Source organism: Ambystoma mexicanum, chromosome 1p (assembly GCF_040938575.1).
Source record: "Ambystoma mexicanum isolate Mex_15411 chromosome 1p, UKY_AmexF1_1, whole genome shotgun sequence".
In the NCBI taxonomy this organism is placed as follows: domain Eukaryota; kingdom Metazoa; phylum Chordata; class Amphibia; order Caudata; family Ambystomatidae; genus Ambystoma; species Ambystoma mexicanum.
This window is the reverse complement of record NC_090921.1, coordinates 1,426,780,165-1,426,804,326: the sequence shown is the minus strand read 5'-3', so window position 1 is coordinate 1,426,804,326 and position 24,162 is coordinate 1,426,780,165.

The following is a 24,162-nucleotide window of genomic DNA, read 5'->3' as shown; positions in this document are numbered from 1 at the left end:
GTTTAGCCTGAGCACATACTGCGCATGATCTGACATAACACTCTACATCGCGCTTCATAGAAGGCCACCAACACCAACGCTTGAGAAGATCTAAAGTGCGCTCTTGTCCGGGATGGGCATTAAAGGGAGCGTCATGAGACCACTCAAGGGCCAGATTACGTGTGTCAGGTGTGGGAAGGAACAGGCGTTCATGTACGAAAGGCAATCCGTCAGAATACACTGGATCCCATTCTCGCAACTGGTCAGAATGATTGCTAGTCCAGGATCGGACCGAGTCTAATAGTGACAATGAGGGTGTACAGAGACAAATCACATGACTCTTACCGAGAACAGTGTCGGGGAATGTAGGCAACTGGACCCCCCCTGGGGAACGTGACAAGGCATCAGCCTTCCCATGTGAAGCGCCAGGACGGTGCATAATATGAAAATCAAAAGAGGAAAAGAAAAGATGCCATCGGACCTGTCTGCTATTAATGCATTTCAGGGAAGCCAGATCCTGTAGATTCCGATGATCTGAGTATACTGTGATGGGATGTTTAGCCCCCAGAAGATGATGACGCCAGACACGGAAAGCATCCATGACAGCCAAGAGTTCTTTCTCCGTAACGGTATAATGAGACTCAGTACTGGAAAACTTATGGGAATGGTATGCCACTGGATGTAATTTGCCCGTATTAGGACATGTTTGTGACAGTACCGCACCGAGGGCAAAGGAAGAGGCATCCGCCTCAACTATGAACGGAAGATCAGGATTGGGGTGTTGGAGTACCGGTGCGGTAGTGAAGGCGGTTTTCAAAGCCTCAAAAGCCTCCTGCTGTTCTCTCTGCCACTGATATGGTACCTGAGGACTAGTCAGGGCCGTGAGCGGGGCTACAATTGTGGAAAAGGAAGAAATGAAACGTCTATAAAAGTTGGCGAATCCTAAAAAGGCCTGCAAAGACTTGAGTGTTTGAGGTACTGGCCAATCTAATACTGCTTTGACCTTAGATTCGTTCATGGATAATGCCCCAGGGGTGATGTGGAAACCCAAAAACTCAACAGTAGTTTTATGGAACTGACATTTCTCAGGTTTGGCAAATAAGGAATGTTCTCTTAAACGGGTTAATACTTCTCGGACATGCTTTACATGGTCATCAAGATCACGAGAGAAGATTAAGATGTCGTCTAAGTACACAACCATGTAAACATCCAGAATATCCCTGAATATGTCATTCATGAATCGTTGGAATGTGGCCGGGGCGTTACATAGGCCAAAGGGCATGACTATATATTCGTACAAGCCATAACGAGTACAGAAAGCAGTTTTCCACTCGTCTTCCTCGCGAACGCGTACTAAATTGTATGCGCCGCGTAGGTCAAGTTTGGTGAAAATGGAAGCATGTGTTAAATGATCTAGAAGTGGAGTGATTAACGGGATGGGATATCTATCCTTTTTAGTGATAGCGTTAAGACGCCGATAATCCACACAAGGACGTAAATCCCCCTCCTTCTTGGGTACAAAGAAGATAGGACTTGCCGCTGGTGAAGTGGAGGGGCGGATGTGTCCTAAACGTAGGGCGTTCTGTACATATTCTTTCAACGCCAGTTCCTCCGAAGGGGACAAAGAATAGATCCTGCCCGAAGGAATAGTGGAATCAGGAAGCAATTCGATTGGGCAGTCATATGTTCTATGTGGAGGAAGTACCTCGGACGAGCCCCGATCGAAAATTGATTCGAATGCACTGTACTCTGGCGGAATCCCAGATACCAACCCCCCAACAGTATGTGAATGCACAATCTCTGGATCGTCAACCGTCAGTGTGAGTTGAGCTAAGGCTCCCAAGGCCCGAGAGGGTGTGTCAGGGGCTTGATGGACCGGGAGACAATAATTCTGACAGATTTCGGACTCAAAGAGTACAGTGCCTGACTGCCAATCGATCAGTGGATTATGTTCACGTAACCATGGAATCCCTAGTATGATACCGAATTGAGGTGCGGTGATCAAATCAAAACTTAAGGTTTCTGTGTGTATTTCTTGTATATTCAACAAGAGGGGTGCAGTTTGGTGTCTAACAGGACCAGAAACTAATGCAGAGCCGTCTACGGCTTGGACATGTTCCGGTCGTGTTTTTACCACTAAAGGTAGGTTGAGGGATTGGGCCAAATCAATATCTATGTAATTACCAGTGGCGCCTGAATCAATAATGATATTGACTGCATGAAGAAGGCCTGTAGAGGGACATAGAGTAGCCTTTACAGAGATGGGTTGAATACGAGTAAAGGCAAGAGGGGTACCCGGAGAAGATGACGGAACACTCAACCTGTTCTCCGGTTCTAAGGTCGAGCCATCCGAAAAACCTGACTCTTCTTGGGCCGTCGAGGACACTCTTTCACGAAATGTCCAGTGGTGCCACAATAAAAGCATGCATTATCCACCCTTCTACGTTCCCTCTCAGATGTTGTAATAGGACTACGTAACCCTCCCACTTGCATAGGTTCTTCAGTACTGGAAGCAGGAGTAGGAGGGGAAGAAGCCCCCAATTCAGTTCTACGCTCCGATCGTCGTGCATCTACCTGCAAGACGAGATCAACCAATTCCTGATACTGAGTAGGCATAGAAGGGATCACTGCTAAAGCATCTTTCATGGTGTTACTCAACCCCCTATAAAAGACCACCGCCCGCTTGTTTTCTGGCCATGATGTTTCCGCAACTAGCTGATTGAACCGGGTGATGTAATCTATCAGAGTCCTTTTACCCTGAGTCAATTCCAACAACTCCAAATCCCTAGACTGTGCCTTGTGTCGGGTATCGAATACTCGGGACATTTCTAGGACCAACAAATCAAAGTCATAAAGGACTGGGCTATTATACTCTAACAGGGGATTAGCCCAAGCGGCAGCTGTTCCGGCTAAATGGGAAAGGGCGAAGGCGGCCTTAGCAGTGGACGTAGGAAAAGCCAAAGGCCTGCATAAGAAATGTAACTTGCACTGATTAACAAAGGTTCTGAATTTCTTGGGATCACCTTGATAGCGTTCAGGAGCAGCCAGGGGGGAAGGAGTTGGGAGGATCATCGGAGTTGGGACTGTAGAAGTAGCCAAGGGAGGGGGTGTAGTGGAGGAGCTGGCATCTCCAAACTCAGGGTCTACAGGAAGGGAATGCTGAACGCTCTGTATGGAATCCAACCTTTGATGGATCACTGTGTTCGCGGCGGCCATATCTGCCCTTAATACTGTAATTGCCTGAACTAAAGCAGCTATGGGTTCATCCGTGGATCCCTGCATCGTCTAACACGACTATACGGCTTCTCAGTCTGTTCTGACTTGAGTGTCGTGTAGACGATGAGACCTCCGTCCCCAAGTGACGCACAGGGGAACTAATAGAAACCCACTGTGCGACCCTTGAGGCCACAGGTGAGAGATGTCTTCCCAGATCCACGGAGCCTCTGTAACACCGATGCTGCTGTGGTGTAAGGGAGACCCGAGTAACCTAGTAGGGAGGTTCGAGGCTCAAAAGATGCGGCAGTCCCTGGAATGGTAGAACCGCAGGTTAGCGTGGATGAGGGGTTAGCCACCTGTAGGAGATAGGGCTTGACTTGAATCCCAAGAAGGGAAAAGGGCGTAGAAGTTCAGCAAGGTACCAAGGGATGATCCGAAGACAAGTCGAGGTGCAGTCCAATTATCCGGCAACAGATAAACAGTTCCAAGCAAAGGTACAAAGGGGTGTCCGAGGGAGTCCGAGATAGAGTTCCGTGATCAAGGTAGCAAGGAGCAGGTAGTAACGCCAAACAGGGTATGAAGCCAGCTGAGAAGCAATGATCGTTCTGTCTCTCAGACCTTTATACCGTGTGTCCCTGGGTCATGTGACGTCTCTGGGTCATGTGACGTCCACCAAGATTACGTGAGGAACGCCACACTGTATCACGTGACCGACGTGAAGACGTAACGTCGCCCCTGCTGCGATAGATTCTCCAAGGCAATTGCCAATGCAGAAAGGTTTATAATCGAGCCCGTAAACCAAAGCCGGTACGGGGTTTTCGGATCTCTGGGTTCACCGAATCCCTTGAGCCTCGAAGCCTAGGAGGAGATGTTGGGGGAATGTGAGCAGTGTTCTGATGTGGGGAGGCCTGATGTGCAGAGGATCGCCTAACAGTCGGGGACTTGAGGGTGGAGTGTGGGGGGTTAGGAGTTTCAGTTGTGGCCAGTGAGAATTCAAGGGAGAGGGGTTTCAGGCAGGGTGAGGCGGGGGGGGCGGGTGGTGATGATCGAGAATGGAAGATTAAGGTGGTGGGTCAAGACAGGAGAGGCGAGGAGTACTGAGGGATTGAGGGAGACCAGGCCATTTCCTCTTCAAGGTTTTTGTTGCAATTGGTGTGTGAGAGAGGGTAGAGGGGTGAGAAAGGGAGGTGGATACTGTTCTTTCCAGGGCGATGCTTGCAGTTTTTAGGGAGGGGAAAGAGTGGGGTCGGAGAAGGATGTTGGTGGGAGTTGATGAGGGGAAAGGGTGAGGGGTGGTTGTGGGTAGGGTGTGCTTGGGAGGCTGGGCAGGCCGTTGTTTGGGGTGGCCTGGGGTGCGAGTATGATGATAATGGGCGGGTGGATGGAAGGGAAGCGAGGAAGAGGGGTCTTAGGATGGTTGGCTTGCCATCGCGCTCCTCTGGTGTCAAAATCACACCTATTAGGGAAGAGAGTTTGACACTCTCTCCCAAACCACAGAAGCCGAATGAATCGACCCCTCCCACCGTGGTTGACACAGGTACCTGATCGTATATACACAGGACACCACGTGGCAGCCAATGGGGGGAAGAGGGATTAGAGAGAGGTTGTGGATAAGGTGGGGGAATTAGGAACACCAGATAAAGGAGTAGGGAGCACCTAGGTTGGATAGGAATGGGGAAGCAGAGGGTAAAAGTCTAACATGCAAACACCTAACACACAAATCCGTACTTGCTTTCTTGCACTCTGGCAAGGCACATGTTCCTGACTGACGTGGTTAAATACACCTTAATACATCTACCACAGTTGATGACACATAGAGAGCACTAGACTTTCAAGCGTAACAAACAAGGGAATCATATCCCTGCATGAAAAGACAAACACATGGCCCTTTTGGGCAAAGCAACTAAAGCACATTAACATACATAAAGGTTAGCTTAGCCCACTGTAGACAGTCCCAGTTCAAAGCACTAGAACCATTGCCCAACACTTTCATGTCCACTAAGGTACTTGTTCTCTTAGCTCAGATTTGGATGCAATTGTGTTCATGTCAAGTTCATGCACCTTATGAAAGAACCGTCAGCTTTAGAAGGAAAACCTTGCTTTTACAAACACACACCGTGATAATTGATTCCCCAACACTCTTGAAAATGAGAATACACTAGTAGGTCCTAAATCACAGTGCCCGCTCCCCGTAGTACTTAGCTTAAGTCCGGGAGCCCCTTGGACTACCCGGATGAAGAAAACACTGCATCAAAGAAGACAGTCTGGCAGCGTGTCCCCTCTCCGACCTGCGTGTTCCTCTGGGTCAGTAAATCATCCAGCCGTCGGGCACAAAGAAACCTCCTCCGTCCTCCTCCAAGCCAAAATAAGCCGCACCTGCCTTGCGCCTTTGCTGGCTGATAAGCCTTACTGATTGCAATCAGCTGGCAACGCGTGCGAAGACAGTTCTACAGAAACGCCCAGGGGCTGCTGGGAGTTGAAGTCTCTGCTCCTGTAGCTGCCCGACCGTGTTCATCTCATGTACTGCAGCCCCCCTCGTCTATGTCACGACCCATATAAAAAAAAAACCCTGGCCACCCCATGGGCCAGGAAGGGACTTGGATCGGTTCTCAAACAAACTCAGGCATCCTTTGCTGAAGCCCTCTTGGGGCCAGTCCTGGCGCCGTTGGCGCCAGGCTCATACTTCATGAGGACTTGTGTTTTGGGACTACATTATTTCCAGTGCCAGCCAACATGGAGGCACCCACATAGTTTGGTTCCCTTGGAACCAAGCTATGCGGTATAGTGTTTTGGGTGTGGTAGCCTAGGAACTACTTTACCTGGACTACTTTTCTGAAGCTCTTTAAACCACACCCGACTTGAAGGACACGCTTTGTGTTACTTTGCAATCCTGCAACGTGACGCTCATCGTGTTCAGCTGTACCTGTGAACCTCGGAAGAACAGCATCTGAAAAAAAAAGGACATCGTTAATAGCAGCAGCTTACCTGTGATTCCATCGCTAGCTGCCCTCCGCTCCTGCAAACAGCATCCAAGGATCAGCGAGCCACCCAGACCGACGGATCTGCAAAAAAGAGAGAAACAGGACATTAGACATTTTACAATCGTGCCGGAAGCTTACCTCACCAGTTGCCCATCGACCAGCATCGCCTTGGGACTTCTTGCTCCGGGTGAGCACCGCAATCTACGGGAACAAAAGACAACAGGTTAGCAAAGGCAAGGCATCATAGCGCTGCACATAGCGCCTACTTACCGCATCAAGGCGCTCTCGAAGCATCATCACTACTGGCGAGTCCCAACTCAGCCAACGTTCCACAGCGAACTTCCGCGCACCTAAGGAAAGAGAAAAGACATTACTTAAACCAAAGAAAGGCATACAAGTATAACAGTAATAAGACCTACCTGAAAGACTCAAAAGGGCCGGCATCAGTGAAGTAACTAGATCGCACTCGCCCACAAAGGACAACGCGCCCCTGCCAAGAAGGCAGGACAGAGAGCACGCCAAAACCTATAACAAGGTGAGGAAAGGTCCGGAGAGGAGCTGCGGGCATACGGGGTGTTGGGAGGGTCTTACCCCAGTTGCCTAGCCTTGAACATTGCCGTCCTGTATTCCAGGCAGTACTCCTCTGCTGATCATACCTGGGAGCGGCTGAGAAGGATACTAGAGTCCCCACAGCTGGGTGGCGTCCCCGTGGATACCAGGATAGCATAACAGTCTACCCATCCTTTATTCCTGACAACTGGCTTGGTGTTTGGATAGGGTATGGGGTGGGTGCGAGGTGGAGGGTGAGCAGGGTTGGGATCGGATGGTTCTTCTGGCATGGGAGTTGGATAGGGGATGGGCAGAGGATGTGTTGGAGGGTGGGATGGTTTGGGGAAGGGGGATGGGAGGTAGGGCAAGAGGGAGGGGAGGCGGGCGCAAGCAGGTCTCTTTCGGCAGACCGTGGTGGGTTGGGTGGACTCATTGCGTGGTTAAGTTTGAACTGTGTTATAGTTGGCATAGGATGATTTCGTTCACACCTTCCAAGTTGAACTATACCATCGGATTTTAATTGTTTACACTTTCTATGTTCACCTGTATCACAGTTAGGGATAGTGTCTAGGTTTAACATAAACCACAGCAAGATATTATTCGCTCTTTCTAAGTTTGCCCATACTATAGTTATGGACAGTTTCTAGGTTCAATTGAGGCACGGGAGGATATTATCCAAACTTTCTAAATTTATCTATAGATAAAGAGCTGTTTAACTGTACCGCAGTTAGGCACACTTTCTAGTTTGGCAATAGCACAGGTTGATTTTATTTACAATTTCTAAGTTCAGATGTACCACTGGAAAATATTATTCATACTTTAAAGGTCAATTATACCATAGGATGATGTTATTCACACTTTCTAAGTTCAACTATGCCAAAGGGTGGGGTTATTCACACTTTTCAGTTGTACCACTGGAAAATATTATTCACACATTAAAGGTCAACTATACCACAGGATGATGATATTCACACTTTCTAAGTTCAGCTATGCCATAGGGTGGGATTATTCACACTTTTGAATGGATTGGACCACAGTTACGTTCTTAGGCATCCTTTCTAAATTGAACTAGAGCACAGTTACGCTACTAGGCACACTTTCTAAATTTAGCTTGACACAGTGAGGTTATTAAACACATTTTCCAAATTGAACTATACTACAGTTATGCTCTTGGGGACACTCTCTGAATTGAGCTAGACTACAGTTGCGCTGTTAGGTCCACTCTCTAAATTCAACTAGATCAGAGTTAAGCTATTAGGCATACTTCTAAGTTCAACTTTGTCACAATATGGTTAATTGGGCACACTTTCTAAAGTGAACTAGACCACAGTTATGCTATTAGGCATTCTTCTAATTTCAGCTTTGACACAGTGAGGTTATTAGACACACTTTCTAAATTGAACTAGACCACTGTTATGCTATTATGTAAACTCACTAAATTGAACTAGACCACAGTTAACGTTATTAGGCATAATTCCAAATTCAATTTTGGCACAATGTGGTTATTAGGTACACTTTCTAATTAAACTAGACCACAGTTGTTGATCATAGTTTCTAAGTTCAACAAGTCACATAATTATATTGAACACACTTTATGAGATTAGCCATACCACTGGGTGAGGTTATTCACACCCTCTAAGTTCAACTGTACTGCAGGGTGTGGTTATTCACAATTTGCACAGTTACTCTATTCGGTACACTTTCTATATTCCGCTAAACAACAGTTATGTTAATAGGCACGATTTCTAAATGCAGCTAGACCACAGTTATGCTAATAGGCATACTTTCTAAGTGCGGCTAGACCGCAGTTATGTTATTGGGCACACTTTCTAAAGTCAGCTTTGGAATAGGGAGGCTAGTTGGACACACTTTCTATAATCAGCTGAACCACTGTTATGCTTTTAGGCATACTTTTTAAATGCTACTAAACCGCAGTTATGCTATTAGGCACACTTTCAAAATCAACCAAACCACAGTTAAGCTATTAGGCACATTTTCTAATTGCAACTAAGCCACAGTTATGCTATTAGGCACACTTCTAAATGTAATTAGACCACAGTTATGCTATTAGGCACACTTCTAACTGCAAATAGACCACAGATATGCTATTAGGGACATTTTCTAATTGCAACTGAACCACAGCTATGCTATTAGGCACACTTCTAAATGGAACTAACCAGGGTTATGCTATTAGGCACACTTTCTAATTGCAACTAAACCACAATTATGTTATTAGGCACACTTTCTAATTGCAACTAAACCATGGTTGTACTATTAGGAACACTTCTAAATGCAACTAAACCACAGTTATGCTATTAGGCACACTGCTAAATGCAACTAAACCACAGTTATGCTATTAGGCACACTTTCTGATTGCAACTAAACCACCGTTATGCTATTGGGAACACTTTTAAATGCAACTAAACCACAGTTATGCTATCAGGCACACTTCTAAATGCAACTAAACCACAGTTATGCTGTTAGGCACACTTTCTGATTGCAACTAAACCACAGTTATGCTATTAGGCACACTTTCTAATTGTAACTAAACTACAGTTATGTTATTAGGAACACTTCTAAATGCAACTAGTCCACAGTTATGCTAATAGGCACACTTTCTAATTGCAACTAAACCACAGTTATGCTATTAGGAACACTTCTAAATGCAACTAGACCACAGTTATGCTATTAGGAACACTTCTAAATGCAACTAAATCTCAGCTATGCTATTAGGCACACTTCTTATTGCAACTAAACCACAGTTATGCTATTAGGCACACTTTCTAATTGCAACTAAACCACAGTCATGCTATTAGGCACACTTTTTAATTGCAATAAAACCACAGTTATGTTATAAGGAACACTTCTAAAGGCAACTGAGCCACAGTTATGTTATTAGGCACACTTTCTAAAATCAACTAAACCACAGTTATGCTATTTGGAACACTTTTAAATGCAACTAATCCACAGTTATGCTATTAGGCACACCTTCTAATTGCAACTTAACCACAGTTATGCTATTAGGAACACTTCAAATTGCAACGAAACCATAGTTATGCTATTAGGCACACTTTTCTAATTGCAACTAAACCACAGTTATGCTATTAGGCACACTTTCTAAAATCAACTAAACCACAGTTATGTTATTGGGCACACTTTCTAAATGCAACTAGACCACAGTTATGCTATTAGGGACACTTCTAAATGCAACTAGACCACAGTTATGCTATTGGGCACACTTTTAAAAATCTCCCAAACCACAGTTGTGCTATTAGGCACACTTTCTAAATTCTACACAACCACAGTTATGCTTTTGGGCACACTTCTAAATGTAATTAGACCACAGTTATGCTATTAGGCACACTTCTAACTGCAAATAGACCACAGATATCCTATTAGGGACATTTTCTAATTGCAACTGGACCACAGCTATGCTATTAGGCACACTTCTAAATGGAACTAACCAGAGTTATGCTATTAGGCACACTTTCTAATTGCAACTAAACCACAATTATGTTATTAGGCACACTTTCTAAATCCAACTAAACCATGGTTATGCTATTAGGAACACTTATAAATGCAACTAAACCACAGCTATGCTATTAGGCACACTTTTAAATGTAATTAGACCACAGTTATGCTAGTAGGCACACTTCTAACTGCAAATAGACCACAGATATGCTATTAGGGACATTTTCTAATTGCAACTGGACCACAGCTATGCTATTAGGTACCCTTCTAAATGGAACTAACCAGAGTTATGCTATTAGGCACAACTCTGGTTTAAATTGCAACTAAACCAAAATTATGTTATTAGGCACACGTTCTAATTGCAACTAAACCACAGTTATGCTATTTGGCACACTTTCTAAATGCAACTAGACCACAGTTATGCTATTAGGAACACTTCTAAATTCAACTAGACCACAGTTATGCTATTGGGCACACATTTAAAATTCTCCCAAACCACAGTTGTGCTATTAGGCACACTTTCTAAATTCTACACAACCACAGTTATGCTATTAGGCACACTTCTAACTGCAAATAGACCACAGATATGCTATTAGGGACATTTTCTAATTGCAACTAAACCACAATTATGTTATTAGGAACACTTCTAAATGCAACTAAACCACAGTTATGCTATTAGGCACACTGCTAAATGCAACTAAACCACAGTTATGCTATTAGGCACACTTTCTGATTGCAACTAAACCACAGTTATGCTATTGGGAACACTTTTAAATGCAACTAAACCACAGTTATGTTATCAGGCACACTTCTAAATGCAATTAAACCACAGTTATGCTGTTAGGCACACTTTCTGATTGCAACTAAACCACAGTTATGCTATTAGGCACACTTTCTAATTGTAACTGAACTACAGTTATGTTATTAGGAACACTTCTTAATGCAACTAGTCCACAGTTATGCTAATAGGATCACTTCTAAATGCAGCTAAACCACAGTTATGCTAGTAGGCACACTTTTAAAAATCTCCCAAACCACAGTTGTGCTATTAGGAACACTTCTAAATGCAACTAGACCACAGTTATGCTATTAGGAACACTTCTAAATGCAACTAGACCACAGTTATGCTATTAGGAACACTTCTAAATGCAACTAAATCTCAGCTATGCTATTAGGCACACTTCTTATTGCAACGAAACCACAGTTATGCTATTAGGCACACTTTCTAATTGCAACTAAGCCACAGTTATGTTATTAGGCACACTTTCCAAAATCAACTAAACCACAGTTATGCTATTTGGAACACTTTTAAATGCAACTAAACCACAGTTATGCTATTAGGCACACTTTCTAATTGCAACTAAACCACAGTTATGCTATTAGGAACACTTCAAATTGCAACGAAACCATAGTTATGCTTTTAGGCACACTTTTCTAATTGCAACTAAACCACAGTTATGCTATTAGGCACACTTTCTAAAATCAACTAAACCACAGTTATGCCATTGGGCACACTTTCTAAATGCAACTAGACCACAGTTATGCTATTAGGGACACTTCTAAATGCAACTAGACCACAGTTATGCTATTGGGCACACTTTTAAAATTCTCCCAAACCACAGTTGTGCTATTAGGCACACTTTCTAAATTCTACACAACCACAGATATGCTTTTGGGCACACTTTGTATCACGATAGTCTGTAATATCTTCTTCAGTGGACAATTTCCCCCGACTCCTCACTGTCTACCTTCTTCTTGTATTTCCCTTTCTTGGAGTCTCAAGGTCTCTCTTTTTTTGTGAAGAAATGCACGTCCTCGGAAGGATGCCACCGTGCCACCAATATAAGGGTGTGACGGGGGAACCCTTCCGGAGTCACCAAGAACGGGGAAAAAGCCGGAGGCACAAAAAACCCTGAAGAGGTCAAATCAAAGGAAATGATGTTCCGACTCGAGTAGCTGGCGTTTGGTCTGGATGGAGGTTCCAAGAATGAGGATGCCACTGAAAGGGTGGCGCTAACGAAGGTACCAACAAGCAAGAAGGTGTAGCGAACAGGTTGCACCAAGAACAAGGCAGAGGCAGTCCGGCAAACAGGCAGAGTTCTGTACACAACTGTTAACGTGGATGCAAGGGGTAGACTAAGGCAATCGGTAGAGCAGACCGGGTCCTGGTACACAGCGGACGGGAAGGCAAGGTAGAGCGGAGCTGAGCTGATAACGAGATACCGGTTGGGACAGGAAAGAACTAGAAAGGGGGGAAAGGAAGAAATAAAGAGGGAGGAAAAGCTGAGGAAGAAGAGAACTGAAGGCGGCAGAAGGGGCAGGAGAAAGGTAGGGCTAACGGGAAAAAAGGCTTACAAGAGGTACACAGAGGAGGTACAAGAAAGGCGAGGGAGCAGAACGCAGAAGCGAGCGAGAGCAAAAGCAACACCATAGGAGAAACCGGAAGCGTTGCAACGCGCTCGCAACCCGGAAGTGGTGGAATAAATACTTCCGGTTACGTGTGCATGCAACAACTAGAGCGATACAGGTAAGAGTGAAGAACGTGATGGGAATGTTATGGCAGACCAAAGCGCCAGCGGTTCCAAAACCGCCATCCCTGTCTAGACGTGACACTTTCTAATTGTAACTAGACCACAGTTAATGCTGTTGGGCACACTTTCTAATTGCAACTAGACTACAGTTATGCTATTAGGGACACTTCTAAATGCAACTAGACCACAGTTATGCTATTGGGCACACTTTCTAAATTCTCCCAAACCACAGATTTGCTATTAGGCACACTTTCTAGATTCTACCAAACCACAGTTATGCTATTAGGCACACTTTCTAAATTCTACCAAACCACAGTTATGCTATTAGGCACACTTTCTAAATTCTACCAAACGACAGTTATGCTATTAGGCACACTTTCTAATTGCAACTAGACCACAGTTATGCTATTAGGGACAGTTTCTAAATTCTCCCAAACCACAGTTATGCTATTAGGCACAGTTTCTAGATTCTACCAAAACACAGTTATGCTATTAGGCACACTTTCTAAATTCTTCCAAACCACAATTATGCTATTCAGCACACTTTCTAAATTCTACCAAACCACAGTTATGCTATTAGGCACGCTTTCTAAATTTGGGAGGTTTGTGCAGACTATCTAGAAGTGAGATTCAACTCAATGGAACAAATCAGATGCACTCAAAGTTGTTGGGCGTACAGTTCGGATGCAGGAGTTTACAGCAGTAGGTCTTGTAGGTTGAGTGGTAGGGTAGTATGGTGTGAAGTATTTGCTTCAGTCCCACCCTTGCCACACTTACATTTTGGAGGGTTCTGGCTTCCTGCTTCTCCTGTGGATTCCTGCAGATACGATTTGGAGCCGTCTTTGTGGGAGCCGTCCTTTGCCTTGCCCTTAGCCGAAGGAGGCTGCCGGGCAGATGGCTGCACTGGGAGGCCTGGTTAAGACTAGTTGGGAGGGCCAATGGGAGTGGGGCAGGGCAGGGGAGTCAGGAAGAGGGTGGGGGAGGGAGAAAGTGCGAAATACTACGTGGCAGGCACTGGGTAGTGAGGACCAATCAGGGGAGGCGGGAGACAGGAATAAGGAAGCCGGGCTTGGCTTGAGGAAATGCTGCACACGGGGCTGGGGGGGCGCACAGAAAGGGAAGAAACACTCGCCAGAGGCCTAGAGGGCCTTCTGGAGCAAACACTCACCTGCCTGGCATGGTGGAAAGTGCAGGCAGCAACCAAACACTCTGGAGGTACTACGGGGTAGGCACTGAGGAGAGAGGACCAATCAGGAGAGGTGGGAGGCGGGAATAAGGAAGCCGGGCTCGGCTTGAGGAAACGCTGCACACGGGGCTGGAGGGGGCGCACAGAAAGTGCAAAAACACTTGCCGGAGGCCTAGAGGGTCATCTGGAGCAAACACTCACCTGCCTGGCATGGTGGAAAGTGCGGGCAGGAACCAAACACTCTGGAGGTACTACGGGGCAGGCACTGGGGAGAGAGGACCAATCAGGGAGGTGGGAGGCGGGAATAAGGAAGCCGGGCTCGGCTTGAGGAAAAACTGCACACGGGGCTGGGGGGCGCACAGAAAGGGCAAACACTCTTGCCAGAGGCCTAGAGGGTCTTCTGGGGCAAACACTCCTCTGCCTGGCACGGTGGAAAGTGCAGGCAGGAACCAAACACTCTGGAGGTACTACGGGGCAGGCACAAGGGAGAGAGGACCAATCAGGGGAGGTGGGAGGCGGGAATAAGGAAGCCGGGCCCAGCTTGAGGAAACGATGCACACAGGGTTGGGGGCGCACAGAAAGGGCAAAAACACTTGCCAGAGGCCTAGAGGGTCTTCTGGAGCAAACACTCACCTGCCTGGCACGGTGGAAAGTGCGGGCAGGAACCAAACACTCTGGAGGTACTAAGGGGCAGGCACTGGGGAGAAAGGACCAATCAGGGGAGGGGGGAGGCGGGAATAAGGAAGCCGGACTTGGCTTGAGGAGACGCTGCACGCGGGGCCGGGGAGCAAACAGAAAGGGCAAAAACACTCGCCATAGGCCTAGAGGGTCTTCTGGAGCAAACACTCAACTGCCTGGCACGGTGGAAAGTGCAGGCAGGAACCAAACACTCTGGAGGTACTACGGGGCAGGCACTGGGGAGAGAGGACCAATCAGAGGAGGTGGGAGGCGGGAATAAGGAAGCCGGGCTCGGCTTGAGGAAATGCTGCACACAGGGCTGCGGGGGGCACACAGAAAGGGCAAAAAAACTCGCCAGAAGCCTAGAGGCTCTTCTGGAGCAAACACTCACCTGCCTGGCACGGTGGAAAGAGTGGGCAGGAATCAAACACTCTGGAGGTACTACGGGGCAGGCACTGGGGAGGGAGGACCAATCAGGGGATGTGGGAGGTGGGAATAAGGAAGCCAGGCTCGGCTTGAGGAAACGCTGCACGCAGGGTCTGGGGGGGGTCGCACAGCAAGGGCAAAAACACTTGCCAGAGGCCTAGAGGGTCATCTGGAGCAAACACAGTTAATGCAGCAAATTATACAATTTTTAAAGATTTACAAACAATGTTCATTCATGACAAAATGCTAAAGTTCATAGGAAATTAATTGTATTCACAAGTTGCTCAACGCGTTTCGAGTTATGTATTCTTCATCAGGTGCTTCATAATAAGTATTCACTAAAAGTGAGTTAAACAAAGGTAATGTCAGATTTCATAGTTGGTACATATATACATAGGTAATGCAGTCATTGGATTAGAACAATTCATAAATTCAAAAGCAAATATTTCAACAGTTTGTTAATTCAAGAAAAAATTAATACATGAAAAACCAGCTTGTTCCTCTAAAAACCAGGGTTTAAAAAGGTTATATTGCACTTATGTGGTGACTCTGCTTACACCTAGGTTACTACCATCTCACTGGGTCAAATCACATATGATTTAGGTTCCTAAATGGATGGGGACCCGGATGCACCTGGTACCAGAGCTAAAAGGACTGTTGCACTTGTTGTTGGGTGCCAAGTTTCCTGCGGTAGTCAGAACAGATCACCAGAATTTAAAGTCTCTACAGTATGCTCAAACCAGGAACAATCAACAAGCACGTTGGGCACATTTCTTCTCACCATACAACATCACCTTTACCTTTATCCCAGGGAAGGTAAATCTGGGAGCGAATGCTTTGTCCAGGTAAGATACCCACCATAACAGTAGATTTCACTCTGAAAGTCTATCCCCCAAAGCTCTGTTTGTTCTTGTGATTTCTGATTTTCTTCAGAAAATACGATTGGACATGAGGGACCATGAGGACCTGTGTCAACAGACAAGCACTAAATACCACCTCAATAAGGAGCAAGGATTTTATTTTCGAATCCAGAAACTTTTCATCCCAACAACCTCCTTGCAAAAAGAAGTGCTGCATGTGTGTCATGATTCTCAGATTGCCGGGCATCGTGGGATCGCCAATACCACAGAACAAATACAACAGCACCTCTGATGGCCGACACTGTTTTTGGACTACATGATTATGTATCCTCCTGCATAATCTGTCTAAAGACAAAAGTCTCCAGGGCTTTCCCTTTAGGACAGTTGCTGAGGATGCCTGTGCCATATAAACCTTGGCATATCATTTTAACTGACTTTATTGTGGACCTGACACCCTCTTGGGGAGCCACCACTATGATGGTCACCATATATTACTTTACAAAACTGGCCCATTTCCTTCCTCTACCTGGAATCCCTGCCACCGCTCGGATGGACAGAATCTTCATTGAATCCATATTTTCTCATCATGGACTACTTGAGACCATTCTATCCGATCGAGGCTCGCAGTACATTTCCCGTTACTGGCAACAAGTCTGTTCTAGCCTTCGCATCAAATGTGCCCTAAGCTCTGGTTTCCACCCTCAAACTAATGGGCAGATAGAGCGACTCAATCAGACTCTGGAAGGCTATTTGCGATGCTTCATCTCATCTGCACAAGACAATTGGGTGGGACTATTGCCAATGGCAGAGTTTGCATACAACAAGTCTACTCATTCAGCCCTCGAAGCCAGACCTTTTTTTCTGCACCTATGGCTACCACCCTGCCTGTTTTCCGACTATCATGCTAGCCTCTACCCAGTTTCCGGACATAGATGCCCTGGTGTCTAGCATTCAACAGGGACACCAATCTGCTCAGACAGCACTTCAAGAAGCACAGGAATGAGTAAAGGATTTGCAGGCCGTCTCGTTCCCCCACTCGGGACCTCTCCCCGACAGATCAGGTCTGGCTGGCCTCTAAATTTTGGCCCCATCCTCTTGTGCCATCCAAACTGTCTCCCCAGTATTTAGGCCCCTTTGTGATCTTGGACAGAAGATGCCCGGTGGCCTTTCTTCTAAAACTTCCTACTTCCTGGTCAAGAATCCACCCAGTGTTTCATGTGTCACAACTAAAACCTGATGTCCCAGATCGTTTTCGTCGATGCATCAACTCTTGCCCTCCTCCAGTTTCTATGGGTTCTGGTCCCAAGTTTGAAGTCTCGGGCATATGCGACTTCTGTTATTTCCGGGGTCGCCTGCAATACTTGGTGGATTGCCAAGGCTATTCCTCGGTGAATCAGACGTGGGGACCTGCCTCGTCAGTTCATGCCTCCCATCTAGTTCATCGCTTTCACCTGCTACATCCCGGTAAACCGGGCTGCTCCCCCCTTGGGAGGGGGCATACTGTCACACCTTGCACACAACATTGGTCACTATGAAAGAGATGAAAGCACGTTACCCCGATCATCCGGACCACTTCCAAGATGGCGCCAATAGTCCCATGCATAATGCTAGCTTTTGGGCTCTCTTCCATCTTCTTCCTGTCTATGCCTATGCCTGAGCCCAGCAGCGGATATGAGCAGCCCTCAGCAAGGACACGGTGCATCGCTACTCTCTTAGCTACATGCTCTGTGAGTTCGTACTCTAGCTTTGAAATATTCCCATTCAATGCCCATGCATTTCCTAACATTGTTTCTTCTATTCTGCTTACACAGAGCCGAACAGAACCACAACCTTTGTTATTACTCGCACCCACTTTCTTACCTTCATCCTAGGTTTCGCCCACTCTGGTAGGTGGAAGATCACTTGTACCACCATTAACATATAATCCTCTGTGGTTCCCATTCATACAATTCTGCTTCTCCAGTTCAGCTTTGCATTTTTCCCACCTTTCGGCGCATGGTAACCAACATTTCCAGTTGCCCCAGTTCCTGCCATCGGGGTAGGTGGAAGTTCCTTTCCGTAATCTTTGTTGTTACCTCTTTCCTGACTTTTTCTAACACTGCTGAATTCTTCCACCAGATCGACAAGCCCCGCCCCTCTGCATACAGTGCCGAGCTAGGGCATCAGCCTCTGAATCTCCTGGTACTTTTCTACTCTTCACACCACATACTTTACATACACAATCACTCTTGTTCACCTCTTCTTCTATCCTGCTGCAGAGCAGCTGAGATTTCACCAATTCACCCTAGAACTACGTTTCCAGAAGCAATGGGCACAGCGCACCTTATCATCCGGAGCAGAAGTGGACGTTCCAACCCACAGACTCAGTACACAACCAAAGACGTCCTGACCAGCAGGGTTTTTCTTCCTCCTGAGGGTTTTCCCTGGGAGTCTTGCCCACCCTGGGTCTCTAGCTATACAGGACAGGAGGACAGGGGTCCTAGGGAAATACAGGACAGGAGGGGGCCGGGGTCCTAGGGAAATTCTCACATTCTGCAAGCTGTTGCTCCAAGACAGGTTAGTGCTGGCAATGTCTTTACAACAACAAAAAAATGCGATTGTTTACGCCTAACTTAATGATACAAGAGTACAATGTGATGGAATATGGAAATGTTGTCTTCACTAAACCATATTCCTCTGTGATAGATAATTCTCATAGTCCTAGTATATCTACCCTTACAAATACTTTAAAAGTGGAAAAACCCAATTTTATTAAAATAAACCACAAGTCCCAGAATCCTAGATGTACTGAGATGAAGAAGAGGGCTGAAGAGGCATGCAGATGTAGCAGTCAGGCAATTAAGCCTAGTATCCATTGCAGTAGTCAGGCAATTAAGGCTAATAGCTCACACCAAAAGACAATCATAGAACCTGTGAGGCATAAAAGGCACCATGAGGAGAGGAGGAGTAGAAGGAACTGGAATGAGAACTGGAAGGCTGGCAGTAGCAGTAAAGGAGAAACACAAGGCTGGCGAGTCATGAGGCAGTGGAAACAGAAGGGACACTGGAATGTGGAGACAGCAGATTTCACCTGCAAGTTCTGAGAGAGTCCTGTTCTCCCAAAACCTGAAGTGCACAGGCTGCGCAGAGGAAGACGTGCAAGAGGTTGAGTTTTCCACCTGTGAGCCTGATTGCTGTGATTGCAGAGCTGTGTACGTGCAGGACACTAAGGCCAGAAGAAGAAGGAAAGCCAAGGGTCTTGCAAAGAAAAGAAACTCCCAAATCAAGTAGTGAGACCGAAGATACCTGTGCTGGAGAAGGGTATGGGTCCCCAGCAAGCCAGAAGCAGTAGAAGTGGTAGAAGTTGGGAAAGCAGTGCAACCCGCAAAACCAGTGTCAATCAAGCCGGTGAATGAACACCACGTTCAAAGACACTGTGCAAGCCTTGCCAGTAACTGTAGCCAGCTCCTAAGTGATTTGAGTATTGCTTAAAGTGAGTGAAAGCTTTTCGTTCTATCTGAACTATTATTAACAATGGAATGGTAGTATTTGCGTATAACGTTGAAGATCAGCACTCACGTGAGAAGCTAACATCATTAACAACCATTGTTGAAGCATTTAAAGATTGTTATTACTTAACGGAGTGGTTGCGTGTCCCTGATTGCCAAGATGGAACTCTCCCAAAACCATTACTGAATACCTAACAGTTTCAATATGCGACTTACAAGTTACGAAGAGAGAAAACCACATCAAAAGGAGGTCGCGTGTGCCTCATTTTAATTCCAAAAGGAAGTCAGAATCTCATCCTTTACGTTACATGGGAAAACAAGTTTTTATTCAACTTTAAACCTTACAAATCTGCTTAAAGAGAGTTTGTGCATGCCCAATTGTGTTTTCACTTGATTGACTGAATCCCATACTGTATCCCACAGTGACAATTGTTCTATTTAAAAGAAATAAAGAGCCTAGAGTATTGAAAAGAAGAACAAGCATAAGCCAAGAAGCAACCCCTTTTCATACTGGAACTAGACTTGCCAAGAGTTAAAGAGGCTTCTAATTATTCTGTGAAGATGTTAACAGTCAAGCAGACTAAGAAACAGGTACACAATTGTTGCCTGAAGCAGAGAGTGGCACCTAAGCTTCTGGGTTATTACTTTGGCTAATGACTGGCAGAAAAGTGGGAGTAAAAGTTGGGGAAGGGGAAACCAATGCTTGTGAAGAATACTCTGAAGTAAAATACAAGATGTGGTGCTACAGAATGCTGGAGCTAGAAAGAAGTGAGTCTTGTGGGCAGAAGCAGGCTGTTCTTAAGGCAGTCAGCAGACAGACAGAAGAGGCAAAGAGGCTGCCCCTTTTTTAAGAAAGTCATAAAAAGGAAGAGTGCTTTGCAAACCTGAAGAGATGGAAGTTTTGATATTGTTTATTATTTTGTGCTGCTATATTATTTCCTTTATATGTTTGTTGTTTAGTGTGAGGGCCAGTTCCCCATGCTAAAGTATTCTCCCTTAGCCTTTAGACTAGGTAGAGAATTCCTCTGTTGGGTAGGGCAAGCAAGGTTTTTTCTTGATATCATTTCTTTAATAAGATGGCATATTTTGGGAAATCTACAAGCAGTTGTCCACCTCGCATTACAGTAGGGAATGCTAAAACAGGGGGGGGGGTCATGGGAGTCCTTCTACTGACTATTAGTCCCGGATTTGAGAGTCTTAGCCAGATTCTTTAGCTCACTATCTCTTTCCCAGAGGAGAAATAACTGTAATGTATCAGTCTTTGTCCTTCCCTGGGGCAGCCCAGCACCGAAATGCCAGGAAGTTCTCCTCTGAACAAGAGTGCTGATAGCTGCCCCAGACACATGCATCGGTCTGGTTGGACATCATCAGTAGGGTGGAGCTGTTCCTGTCTAAGAACAGTGAGCCAGGGGTCCACTCCTGGATTGCCCTAGTAACTTAAGGTGAGACCCAAAGTTACTTTAATTATGTGAAAACAAGGGGGATCCTGGGAGACCCTCTACTGGCCATTAGTCCTGGTTTTGAGAGTCTTAGCCATATTCTTTAGCTTACTATCTCTTATACAGTAGATTATGCTAGAAGATACCTGGCAGCCTTTCCACTGCAAACAATACGATTTTGAAACAACTGGTTCCTTTTCTGTCTTGAGTGGGGTTTCCTAAAGAGATCTTAACAGATCAAGGAACCACCTTCATGTAAGTCACATATAATGTCAGAGGCAAATAAAGATGCTAAGAACTTCTTCAGTTTACCATTCCCAAACTGATAGTCGTGTCAAATGTTTCAATCAGACCTTAGAAACGATCTTAAAGAAACTGGGTAAAGCAGATGGCAAGAATTTGGATATAATGATCTGAGAGGAGCGAGGAATGAGATTCAGACTCGAGGGGTTCATGGTTTTGATCTAATACTTTTAGTAAAATAAAAGGAGGATGGAATATACCTCTCTGTCCCTGCTCTAAGAAGTGTTTCCCGACCTAAAACCAGAACTAAGGGTCTGTCAATGGCAGAATGTCCAAAGCAAAACCGTCCCATGTCCAACATACTATTCTGGCCCTCACACTCTAAAAATCAACTCTACAGTGAAAAGGGAAAATGTCTTTGTCCTTCAATAGTGCGCAAATGTTGAAAAAGGAAAAGGCGTAACTCCAACACAAAAGTCCCAGAAGGATAGAGTTCCTAATTCCATAGGGTGATTCCCTTCCCTTGTATTTATCTCAACTCTGTTTTATATTCAAGAATATCAGTTCCTTAAGTTTCTCTTTAACAATAACACAAGTGGTACACTAAACAACTTGGCTGTTACTCTTTATCTTGTTAGGATACCTGGTGTACTCTCCTGCCAGGTTTTCTCTCCTCTTTAATATGTTCCCACAGCCTTTGGCAAGTCCTGATATATCCTTACCAGGATTCCCTTGGGTAATTTATATTACACACTGTTAAACCTTGTGATCGGAGGGATATGGACGGCATGAAAGGGAAGAGACGAGAGGAGGGACCACATGAGAGAGAGCACCCGATCGAAAGAAGACCACGTGAGAGGGGGTACCAACCGACCAAGCTGCGAGGTCGGGAGAGCACAGTCCAGATAATTAACAGTCTTGGGACCCCGGAAGACAGCATTAAGAGAGACATGGACGAAAGGACTACGGCTGACACCGCTTACAAGAGTATAGGATACGCGGGAAGAGTTTGTTCCAGCGAACGGAAAAACTGGAACGGAGGCGATTGGGCCGTCCTTCCCGGACAACCTCTGGCTTACCGGGGCGGGGTTCCGCTCCGAGTGCAGCATGGACCGTGGCCAGCCGAACACCTTCACAGGCAGATGCCGGCTTCCCACGCGGTTCCTTTCACAACACGGTCGAGGCCGTTCCCAGTGACGCGGAAGGCAGAGACCCGCTTCCGAGTTCACCGCCAACACTCTCCTTCAGAAAGCGTCACAGAGACCTCGAGGGCAGCGGTGGGATCTCACAGCACGCCATGGAAGGTATCATTAAAACCCTGGCAGAAGGACAGCAGCAACTTCAGCAGATCATACAGGTCCAGTCACATCAGGCGCAGACTGACCGCCAAACCATCCAACAAACCCTTCAGTTGCATGCAGCAAACCAAGATGCACTAAAGAAAATGACGGAGGCTGTGGAAACCAGTAGAGGCAATCCGATGGCTCCTGCAGCTGTGTTACAAAAATACCAACCGGTGAAGACCCCTGTTACTTCTTCACCAATTTCGAAAGAGTGGCACGCAATTCACAATGGCCCATGGAGAAGTGGGGTCACTTCATTTCACCCTTGCTGACCGGCAGCATGCAAGGAGCATACCAAGCAGCCAACCCAGCGGGGGACACTGCCAACTCAGACATCAAGAGAGCCATACTTGAACGTATGGGAATGGATGATGAGTCATACCGGATCCGCCTGAGGGATGCTAAACTAAAGACGGGGGAGACACCTCGTCAGCTGAATTATCGGATCCACGACTTGACAGAAAAGTGGCTGAAGCCTTCCAGCAGCAGCATTCAGGAGATGGTGGACAAGATTAAGCTGGAACAGTTCACAGAGGCACTGCCCTCAACGATGCAGAGGTGGTTGAGGGAACACCACCGTCCCACACTGACCGAAGCCATCGACATCGCTTCTGCCTTCCAGAAAGCAGGTTCAGTCCGAGCATCCATGATTGAACCCTTTCCCAGAACCGCAGCGATGAAACCACAAGGAACGGTTGAACAAAGGCCGGCACGAGGGGAAGCCAAAAACATAACATGGCCCACCGTAACCAGACAGCCCCAATGCTTTGATTGTGGTGAATGGGGCCATATAGCGAGATTTTGTCCAAAGAAACCTAAACCAGCGGAGCCCATGGAAATCGGGTTCGTTCAAGGAAGGGAATACCGGAGGAGTCGTGAATCGTACTTTCTAGGTGTCCGGGTGGCCGGAACTACCCAGAAGGCTCTGCTGGACAGCGGAAGCGAACAGACAGCAGTCAGACCGGAAGTAAGTGGGGAGAAGGTCGGGCTGGATATTCCGATACCTATAAAGTGCGTGCATGGCGACACTGTTTCCTATCCTTCTAAGGTAGTTAACATAGAAGTAGAAGGGGTGGAGTCCAGAATGAAGGTTGCCATCATGCCACACCTGCCAACCCCGGTTCTCCTGGGAACTGATCTCCCCTCTTTCCCCGAATGTGTAAGGGACACAGAGTAGTTGCAAACAGCCCCTTTTTCCCGGATGGACATGAGGCCTCCCATCCCAAAACCCCCCAAGAAAAGCCGAAGCAAAGTAAGAAGGGAAAAGATAAAGTGGGAAAAAGAAAAGAGGTTTGCGGGGGTCATAGATTGGTTACCCGATGACAAACAACCTACATTTTGAGGTGAACTGGCCTTAGATCCTACCCTAAAAACCGCTTGGAACCAGGCCATTGCATACCCAGAGAAGGGAACAGCATATCCTTGGTTCAAATCATCGAAGGGATTGATATATTGGATAACCAAGGACAGGGCTTATCGGGAACTGGAACAACTGTTGGTACCCCAAAGTTTCAGACCCACCGTCTTGAAGCTAGCACATGACGCTACCACAGGAGGACATTTGACGAGGGAAAAAACGCAGGATAAGGTGCTGAAAAGGTTTTATTGGCCTGGGGTGGGGGGCGTGGCCTGATGTCCACGGAGTGAGGACGCGAGTTCCCTGAGCTCCGTCTGGGCCGCAGCAGTCTGATCCTTTTCCAGGCGCTTCTGCCCGCAGACACCGCATCCGAGGAGATCCACCGGCGGCCGAAGCGGGGGACCTTGTCTTCCAC